General features: G+C 40.4%; 1 protein-coding gene across 2 annotated transcripts in view; it reads right to left on the bottom strand.

Moving 5' to 3' along the window:
- Nucleotides 1-2,070, bottom strand: part of LOC109907144 (zinc finger protein 40) — a 103,793-nt gene extending 101,723 nt beyond the window's left edge. The window contains exon 1 of one of the 2 annotated variants that reach the window (XM_020504931.2): nucleotides 1,933-2,070. The gene's annotated coding sequence lies outside the window, so the exon portion shown is untranslated. Of the gene's footprint in view, nucleotides 1-1,540; nucleotides 1,685-1,932 lie in introns of those variants that run through there. The other variant, XM_020504932.2, reaches the window with a different exon arrangement.
- Between the last annotated feature and the right edge of the window lie 9,219 nt (nucleotides 2,071-11,289).

The following is an 11,289-nucleotide window of genomic DNA, read 5'->3' on the forward strand; positions in this document are numbered from 1 at the left end:
AATGCCTGATTGACAAGTCCATGTCAGATACGCATGCCTGTCCTTCGCTTTGACGAAACACGTTCTCGAATGATGAAAGGTGCCAACAATAAGGCCCTGTGTCTGGCGGGAAGTAAGCGGTCCAGGGTGCTACGGCGGTTAGCGGGCAGGGCTAATATCAGACTGATCATCTTGTCAAAGTTAACACTCCATAGATCATTGCGTCACAATCAGACCTCTGCAAACACTGAAAGGGCAATGTGATCTCGTGGTGGTTGTTGTTTTATTGTATTGCTGCCCTTTCTTCTTTTACAGAGGATGATCTGTTCTCTTTTTTTCTTTATGCAAATCTGCGCTCTGCAAAAAAATAAATAACCACGGCAAAGCATAGCACTCCTACAAATAGCCCTCCAATACACTGCCCTGAATTATCTAGACTTTTATGACTTTATTGAAAATGACAAAACCTTTGAAATATAATGATCTGCATGCTGTTAGATAATTTCCTACATGGCATTACTAAAATAACATATTGTAGTATTCATAACAAGCAACCTCGTCCAATCCCTTCCACTGAACATTATCTTTCAGCATCACGTCTATGTTACATAACAGTCGGTTACTACAAGTGTAGGATTTTTAACCATACACTGCTACATGTGCGCTGCCACAGCAATGACATCATTCTCGAAGTCAGTGCAATAAATCGGCAGTGTAGTACATAGCGTCTGAACCAGGTCACCGAAAGAACGACAATTGAAAGTCACACAATGTAACATGCAGCCCTAGGCACCCACCTGCCTCGCAGAACGAAGGACAGGTCGAATGCTTGACGCTTCAGACGATGCTGCATGTTCAGGAGGAGACCGAGACGTGCGTGTGCGGCGCGCGTGTCAGCTGATAAATATTTGAGGAAACACCCCGAAACTGACAACTTGACGAGGACGCCACAATGAGCTGCTGAGTAAATGTTGCAGTAGGCCAAAAACTGTCCGAATGAAATCCTCTCTCTTGGTCACTAACGGCTGACTCATTCAACACACAACTAGGAGGATTCCTTCCCGTCACCTTGCAGCAACATTGTAGCCGCATGTAAAACAATAGACACGATGTCCTGCATTATGAAATATGAATTTTGAATAGCCAAACCCCTGTCTGTGTCATAATCAGATCACTCTTTCCAACCAATAACGGTGGCTTCAAGTGACAGCGACTTCAAGTGATCTAAACAGGTAAACACTCCTGTTTCCTTGTAGTCATTCATCAACGTGCTTTCACAATCCATGTTATATCACGTGTCCATTTTATTTTCAGGGAACGCAGTCTAAATCAAAAAACAATATGGGAACATCGTATTTTTATGTCAGTAGCAACACACGAACGCGCTGTAACTGAGGGAGGAGTCAGGGGAACCCCCTCGCTCTCTGCAACAGTACAACGGCTGCACTTCCCTAATTCAACAAAATGCGACATTATTTTCAACACTTTGTTTGCCATGTGTTGCGTAACATATAAAAACACTGGCTAGTGTATCAGATAAATTGCAATAGATAAGTCTTACCTATGGGCGCAAAATAGGCACATTCGGTACACGTTGCGTAGCAAGCAAGATAGTAACATTACACACGCCACATTCGAATGCTGCAGACGTCTACACCAAAACAACGATGGTAAAGCAACGACGGCTCTGAAAGTTTGACTTGTTTGGTCCTAAAATTTGACATTCCTTCTTGGCAAAAAAAAAAAAAAAGCACAGGCGTGAATTAAACGAAACAAAACAGTGATGGCCTTGAGAAAAGAACTAGCCAAACCAGCTAGAACGTCCCCGACAAGCATTGGACACGAGCGCCCCGTGAAAACACTGCCAGAACACATCCCGATGCAGACCGAAGTGGTCAACAAATTAACGAAAAAATAAATAAATATAAACAAACTACATTCAAATATACTTACAAGTGCAGTCTTAATATTAATAATTGTCAGGGATTGCAGGTGTAACACACCTTAACTGTAAGGACAAATTGATTATTTTGTCTCTCTTCTCTCACTTTCTATTGCAGGAAACAGACAGGCCCACTGACGTCAACGGGGGTCCCGTCTCCGCCTCCCAACCACAGGATGTCATCTCCGGGAGGTGTGAGACGGTCGAACTACGACCGAATAAATGACTGAAAACAATATTACTAAGGCCTTACGTTTTACTTTATACATGCACATTCATTTAAAACGTATATCAACTATGTGTAGATCATATGTACAATTTAAAAATAGTGTTTATTTCAAGTATCGTTTGTCGCCCACCCCCCTAAAGATCTCCCCTTTGCACTGACGGTTTTCCCGGAGGTTCCTTTTTTTTCAGGTCACGTTGCGCCACTACGACTGCCGACCGGGCTTTCCCATGCAGATCTCCCATAGCAATTACTAACCATATAAAAGCCTAATAGACTTTGGCCTTGCCTGAGGTATTGAGGGTGAGTTTGAAAATCGAAGCTGCTATAAAAAAAATGATTACGGTCAGTTTTCCCCTATAATCATAGACATTTAGGGTATTATAAATCAAATTTATTTGAGATTGTTTACATTTTAATGATATAAAAAAACTAAATTGAATAATACTAGCCTTCTATAATAAATTGGATAAGATGTACCTAGCAAAATACCCCATACTCGATGCCACTGCTTTGCATATATGCAAAGAAAGGCCTATGGAATAGCATGCTGCACACACACACTATATATACAAAATTATGTGGACACCTTTTCAAATGAGAGGATTCGGCTATTTCAACCACACCCGTTGCTGACTGGTGTATAAAATCGAGCACACAGCCATGCAATCTCAATAGACAAAATGTGGCAATTGTATGATCTTACTGAAGAGCTCAGTGACTTTCAACGTGGCACCGTCATAGGATGCCACCTTTCCAACAAATCAGTTCAACAAATTTCTGCCCTGCTAGAGCTGCCCCGGTCAATTGTAAATGCTGTTATTTTAAAGTAGAAACATCTAGGAGCAACAACGGCTCATCAGCAAAGTGGTAGGCCGCACAAGCTCACACAATGGGACTGCCGAGTGCTGAAGCACGTATTGTGTAAAAATTGTCTGTCCTCAGATGCAAAACTCACTGCTGTGTTCCAAACTGCCTCTGGAAACAACGTCAGCACAATAACTGTTCGTCGGGAGCTAATTTATTAAAAATAGTTTTATACACATACATACCCATATATATATGTGGGTATGTATTCTTAAAATAAAGTGGTGATATTAGCTTACCTAAGACAGGGAATTTTTACTAGGATTAGATGTCAGGAATTGTGAAAACTGAGTTTAAATGTATTTGGCTAAGGTGTATGTAAACTTCACATTTCAACTGTATATATATATATATATATATATAAAACAACGTCAACAAAAATAAGAAAAAAAAGAAGCTCCCGACAAACAGTTATTGTGTTGACGTTGTTATATATATTCAACTGTGTGTGTATATATATATATATATATATATATATATATATATACACACACAGTTGAAATCGGAAGTTTACATACACCTCAGCCAAATACATTTAAACTCAGTTTTTCACAATTCCTGACATTTAATCCTAGTACAAATTCCCTGTCTTAGGTCAGCTAATATCACCGCTTTATTTTAAGAATGTGAAATGTCAGAATAATAGTAGAGAGAATGGTTTCTATCAGCTTTTATTTCTTTAATCACATTCCCAGTGGGTCAGAAGTTTACATGCACTCAATTAGTATTTGGTAGCATTGCCTTTAAATTGTTTAACGTGGGTCAAACGTTTCAGGTAGCCTTCCACAAGCTTCCCACAATAAGTTGGGTGAATTTTGGCCCATTCCTCCTGACAAAGCTGGTGTAACTGAGTCAGGTTTGTAGGCCTCCTTGCTCACACACACTTTTTCAGTTCTGCCCACAAATGTTCTATAGGATTGAGGTCAGGGCTTTGTGATGGCCACTCCAATACCTTGACTTTGTTGTCCTTAAGCCATTTTGCCACAACTTTGGAATTATGCTTGGGGTCATTGTCCATTTGGAAGACCCATTTGCGACCAAGCTTTAACTTCCTGACTGATGTTGCTTCAATATATCCACATAATTTTAATTTATCATGATGCCATCTATTTTGTGAAGTGCACCAGTCCCTCCTGCAGCAAAGCGCCCCCACACCATGATGCTGCCACCCCTGTGCTTCACAGTTGGGATGGTGTTCTTCGGCTTGCAAGCATCCCCCTTTTTTCTCCAAACATAACGATGGTCATTATGGCCAAACAGTTCTATTTTTGTTTCATCAGATCAGAGGAATTTCTCCAAAAATTACGATCTTTGTCCCCATGTGCAGTTGCAAATTGACACCTGGCTTTTTTATGGCAGTTTTGTAGCAGTGGCTTCTTCCTTGCTGAGTGGCCTTTCAGGTTATGTCGATATAGGACTCGTTTTACTGTGGATATAGATAATTTTGTACCTGTTTCCTCCAGCATCTTCACAAGGTCCTTTGCTGTTGTTCTGGGATTGATTTGCACTTTTCACACCAAAGTACGTTCATCTCTAGAGACAGAACGTGTCTCCTTCCTGAGCGGTATGACGGCTGCATGGTACCATGGTGGTTATACTTGCGTACTATTGTTTGTACAGATGAATGTGGTACCTTCAGGCATTTGGAAATTGCTCCCAATGATGAACCAGACTTGTTGGGGTCTAAAACATTTTTTGGGAGGTCTTGGCTGATTTCCTTTGATTTTCCCATGATGTCATGCAAAGAGGCACTGAGTTTGAAGGTAGGCCTTTAAATACATCCACAGGTACACCCCCAATTGACTCAAATGATGTCAATTAGCTAAACAGCTTCTAAAGCCATGACATCATTTTCTGGAATTTTCCAAGCTGTTTAAAAGCACAGTCAACTTAGTGTATGTTAACTTCTGACCCACTGGAATTGTGATACAGTGAATTATAAGTGAAATAATCTGTAATAGTAATAGTCTGTAAACAATTGTTGGAAAAATTACTTGTGTCGTGCACAAAGTAGATGTCCGAACCGACTTGCCAACACTATAGTTTGTTAACAAGACATTTGTGGACTGGTTGAAAAACAAGTTTTAATGACTCCAACCTAAGTGTATGTAAACTTCCAACTTCAACTGTATATATATAGAGAGAGAAATAAAATATGAAATAAATCATTCTCTTTGTCCTATTATTCTGACATTTCACATTCTTAAAATAAAGTGGTGATCCTAACTGACCTAAAACAGGGAATATGTACTAGGATTAAATGTCAGGAATTGTGAAAAACTGAGTTTAAATATACTTGGCTAAGGTATATGTAAACTTCCGACTTCAACTGTACATATTACACATTTTACAGACACAATCTATTTTACAATAGTTATATTTTGTTTGTTTTTAATCCTTCCTCTATTTCTGATGTCCGGTTTGATTTCTATTTGTAACTGTGCTATTTCACAACATTTCTGAACCTATATACATTTTACAGACCCTGTATGTTTTACAATGGTTATCTTGTTATTAGTCCCACCCTTCAGCGCCATTCAACCTCTCCCATCTATCTCTCAACACCATCCATTTTGGATTTCTATTTGCCATATATTTTTAAACTGTGCTTCACAAAAGTATTGAATCTTTCTATTCTCATAGCTTCTACAGATTGTAATGAATTGGGAGCTTAATGAATTGTGTTTCCATGGCCGAGCAGCCGCACACAAGCCTAAGATCAACATGCGCGATGCCAAATGTCGGCTGGAGTGGTGTATAGCTTGCCGCCATTGGACTCTGGAGCAGCGGACACACGTTCTCTGGAGTGATGAATCACGCTTCACCATCTGGCAGTCCGATGGAAAAATCTGGGTTTGGCAGATGCCAAGAGAACCTGCCACAATGCACAGTGCTAACTGTAAGGTTTGGTGGAGGAGGAATAATGGTCTGGGGCTGTTTTTCATGGTTCAGACACTGCCCTTAGTTCCAGTGAATGGAAGTCTTAACGCTACAGCATACAATGACATTCTACATGATTCTGTGTTTCCAACTTTGTGGCAACAGTTTGGGGAAGTCCCTTTCCTGTTTCAGCATGACAATGCCCCCGTTCACAAAGCGAGGTCCATACAGAAATGGTTTGTCTAGATTTGTGTGGAAGAACTTGACAGGCTTGGACAGAGCCCTGACCTCAACCCCATTGGACACCTTTGAGATGATTGGAACGCCGACTGCGAGCCATGCTTAATCGCCGAACATCAGTGCCCAACCTCACTAATGCTCTTCTGGCTGAATTGAAGCAAGTCCCTGCAGCAATGTTCCAAAATCTAGTAGAAAGCCCTCCCAGAAGAGTGGAGGCTGTTATAGCAGCAAAGGGGGGACCAACTCCATATTAATGCCCATGGTTGCGGAATGAGATGTTTGACGAGCAGGTGTCCACTTACTTTTGGCATTGTGTATTGTGTCCTTTGGAACGTCTGCCTTCTACTTCCTCATTCATTAGTCTGCCTTCAACTTCCTCATTCACCCTGAAGAAGGCACAGTGATGCTGAAACATGGGTGATTTACCCAAAAAATTACTGTAAGTTTATATATAGAGTGTGTGACTGTCTTTATTTTTAAAGATTATATTTTATTCGCTGTTAGTCAGCACCTCTACATAAAAATAATTTTCTCTGGGTGTGCACCAGTTCATGTTTTTTTTGATTTGCCCAATATTTTGTAAAAAAAAAAACATGACTTACCAGCCTACATTTAAATATTTTATCTTACAACAAAATGTGTTGACTATTTATGACCACAATCAGGTCAAGTCAATTAAGCTACTATGAGAATTGTATCTATAAATGGGAGATTTATCTAATGGAGATATACTCTACTTCAACATAGTTGGACAATCTTGGTCCTGTAATACATTGAGTCTCAGTACCCCATTGTCAGGCTGATGCTAAGAGAAGACATGACTCCATCAGCAGATGCTGTTCTGTTTTTTTTTTTTTTAAGTTATGCCTGTGTGCCTCAAATCATGACGGCTGCCACTGTGTGTTCCGCTATGACACATCACCTAATGAAAAAGGTCACGGTATATTTTTATGCTAAGAGAAATAGCTCACTAACGAACACTGCGTGGAAGATGTGGCAGTTTTTATCTGTAAAACAGATTGTCCACATAATTGCCGCAATTCAAATGACACACTGTTGCTTACAGGGCGCACTTCATGGTCAAAAGTATTGCATTACGTAGGAAAGATGGTGTCATTTTGGACAAAGACTGGCCTGTACTGTATGTATATGAGGGATATTAAGGATGGTACGATGGCACCCCAGTGAATGTCTCATTTTTAAGGGCATGCTGCACAGGCCAAGCTATTTTGCCAGGATGAAATACTGTGATCAAGGTAGATTTTTTTGTTTTTGTGGACTAGACCTAATTGGATCTTCACACATTGCAAAATGTATATATATTGATACACAATGTGTTCACTGTGCGAATTGCTGTTCATATGTTTAGATTTTTGTCATTGTTGCTTTTTTGGTCTTTCAGAAAACTATACAAGGCGGTTGAAATATATGAATGACTCCCATTGTTTAAAATTGCATTTTTATAACGGTGGCCAAATTGCGTAAAGGAACAAGTAGGAAGCCATTCACTCTTTCTACCGTCGGTCACGCAAAGAAGCTTAGTACCCTTTCTGACGTCCTCGCTGTCACTTGTCACAGTGTGTGTTGTCTGTCATGACTTCCATTGAAAGGTGGTTCTGTCCTGTGAGAGAACCTCACCATCACATCTCAGACTACCTGTAGAGTGGCAACTCACCCATTATGACTCACATCGTTCCACTGCACCAACGTAGCCCGTTCTGACCAATATAAATTTGATTTAACGTTTATGTTCGTCTCTTTCTTGACGGGATCTTATTTGAGTGTGAATATATGTGACTAACACTAAATGTGTTTCCATGACCTTGTCCATGACCTTCCATGCATAATAATGTCATTATTCTAATTATGAGGGTAGAAAAAATAGATTGACCTCGGTATCTAATATTAAAACGTGTAGGCTATTAGGAGCTCAGTAACACAGCCTACAGAAGATGGTAATTCAGCACAGATACGGTCTAAACTCCCACACGTCTGCCTCATTTTCTCTCTATAAGACTCATTTGCATTCAACACTCTCTTCCCACCCACAGAGCTAGATTGTAACGATTCTCGTTGGTGGAAGGAGAGGAGGACCAAAATGCAGCGTGGTAAGTGTTCATCATATTTTAACTGAAAAACTGAACACTACACAAAATAACAACGAAGAGAAAATGAAACAGTTCTGCCAGGTGAATAGACAGAACAGACACCAAACAGAAATTAAACACCCACAACCAAAATGGGGAAAACAGGCTACCTAAGTATGATTCTCAATCAGAGACCACGAACGACACCTGTCCCTGATTGAGAACCACACTAGACCAAAAGCGTAGAAATATAACAACATAGAAAAAAGAACATAGACTACCCACTCCAACTCACGCCCTGACCAACCTAACACAAAGACATAACAGAGAACATAGACTACCCACTCCAACTCACGCCCTGACCAACCTAACACAAAGACATCACAAAAGGAACTAAGGTCAGAACATGACATAGATGTTTGATTATTGTGGAGAAAGAGAGCATGAGGGTGTGATATGAAATCATTTATTCTTTTATTCTTTCATTTATCCTCTTGTAGATAGACCCTAATCACACACTGGATGGCACCCTATTCCCTATATAGTGCACTACTTTTGACCTGTAGCTGGACGCTGATCAAAAAGAAGTGCACTATTTAGGGAACAGGATGCCTCTTGGGACATAGCCACAGTCTGATTTGGAAAGTTTGAGAGTCATCCCTCCTATCAGCCACAAGGCTGACCCCTAACCTGCCTCAAGACGAGAAGCCCCAGCATTCCAAGGCGTGGCCAATGACACCTCAAATTTTCACAATGTTCCAATAAAAAGCCAAATGTGGATCTTGTTACAGAGGGGGACTTCTTCAGCTGCCTCCACAGCAGTCGTAGCGAAGGGTTATTAATAAACTGAAGTGGTTTTGGTATAAAAAAGCACAGCTGCCCTCCAGAACTGTCCTGCAGAACAATGGCCTCTTATGTGACTGGACTGAGAAGAACACGGGCTCTTGTGGTTTGGGCCTACTACCCCCTAGCCTTTGCTTGCTTCCCAAATGGCACCCTATTCCCTATGTAGTGCACTACTTTTGACCAGACCCCTGTGCACTAGGTAGGGAATAGGGTGCCGTTTGGGAACCATCCTATGTTTAAGAGTTTTTATTTATTTTATTTAAAAAATATATATTTAATTCTGGTAGGTTTCAGGTAGATATTACTTGAATAGATACGAACAAGCCCTCAAACAAACTAAACTTTCACAGAGGAAGACATGCCTATAGGCTGCTCATCTCCCTTTTAGCACGTGTTCTTCATAAGGGACGTATATATTTATGTCGTAATTAAAGTATATAGGTCGAAGTGCTTTCATTCATTTCAACCATCCATTTTCCAGTGCTATAGATCTCAAAGCGATTGGACTCACTTGAGCACCGTACCAGAGGGTCGGGGTGACAGCCCAGCACATAACTGGGGGTGTGCTCCCAGCCATCCAGGATGCCAGGCGGTGTCTAAGAGACATGGAATGGACTGTTCCTACCTGGCAGGTGGTACCGGTGCATCAAGGCTCAGACCAACAGACTCCTAAACAGGTTCTATCCCTTGGCCTTAAGACTGCTTAATGGCTAACAACTACTGCTCCCTCTCACAGTTACACTGCTGCTATAATGATTATTGATTAGATGTACTACAACCATTACGCTGCTGTTCATTGATTATTGATTATCATTACCATTAGTATCTATCTATTTATCCTGTTACTGGTCACTATTACTGCTGTTTACGTGTATATATTACCTTTAGTATGTATTTATCCTGTTACTGGTCACTATTACTCCTGTTTACATGTATATATTACCATTAGTATCTATTTATCCTGTTACTGGTCACTATTACTCCTGTTTACATGTATATATTACCATTAGTATCTATTTATCCTGTTACTGGTCACTATTACTCCTGTTTACATGTATATATTACCATTAGTATCTATTTATCCTGTTACTGGTCACTATTACTGCTGTTTACGTGTATATATTACCTTTAGTATCTATTTATCCTGTTACTGGTCACTATTACTTCTGTTTACATGTACAGTACTAGTCAAAAGTTTGGACACACCTACTCATTCAAGGGTTTTTCTTTAGTTGTTCTATTTTCTACGTTGTAGAACGATAATGAAGACGTCATGTATATATATATATATATATAATAATAATAATATAATAATATAATAGTGAAGACGTCAAAACTATGAAATAACACATATGGAATGTCGTAGTAAGCAAAAAAGTGTTGACAGCTTTGCGCACTCTTGGAATACTTTTCCAACAGTCTTGAAGGAGTTCCCACATATGCTGAGCACTTGCTGCTTTTCCTTCACTCTCCGGTCCAACTTATCCCAAACCATTTCAATTGGGTTGAGAGTGGGTGGTTGTGGAGGCCAGGTCATCTGATGCAGCACTCCATCCCTTTCCTTGGTCAAATAGCCCTTACACAGCCTGGAGGTGTGTTTTGGGTCATTGTCCTGTTGAAAAACAAATTATAGTCCCACTAAGCGCAAACCAGATGGGTTGGCTTATTGCTGCAGAATGCTGTGGTAGCCATGCTGGTTAAGTGTGACTTGAAAAATAAATCACTGACAGTGTCACCAGCAAAGCACCCCCACACATCACACCCCCTCCTCCATGCTTCACGGTGGGAACCACACATGCGGAGATCATCCGTTCACCTACTCCGCGTCTCACAAAGACATGGGGGTTGGAACCAAAAATCAAAAATTTGGACTCATCAGACCAAAGGACAGATTTCCACCAGTCTAATGTCTAATGCTCATGTTTCTTCGCCAAAGTAAGTTTCTTATTATTATTGGTGTCCTCTAGCAGTGTTTTCTTTGCAGCAATTAAACCATGAAGGCTTTATTCACACAGTCTCCTCTGAACAGTTGATGTTGAGATGAATCTGTTACTTGAACTCTGTGAAACATTTATTTGGGCTGTATTATGAGGTGCAGTTTAGTATAATGAACTTATCCTCTGCAGCAGAGGTAACACCCCAATTTGTGGTCTCCAATTGGTAGTTACAGTCTTGTCTCCACGCTGCAACTCCCGTACGGACTTGGATAATTATTATTACTA

The sequence above is a fragment of the Oncorhynchus kisutch genome, linkage group LG17, assembly GCF_002021735.2.
Source record: "Oncorhynchus kisutch isolate 150728-3 linkage group LG17, Okis_V2, whole genome shotgun sequence".
Taxonomy (NCBI): Eukaryota; Metazoa; Chordata; class Actinopteri; order Salmoniformes; family Salmonidae; genus Oncorhynchus; species Oncorhynchus kisutch.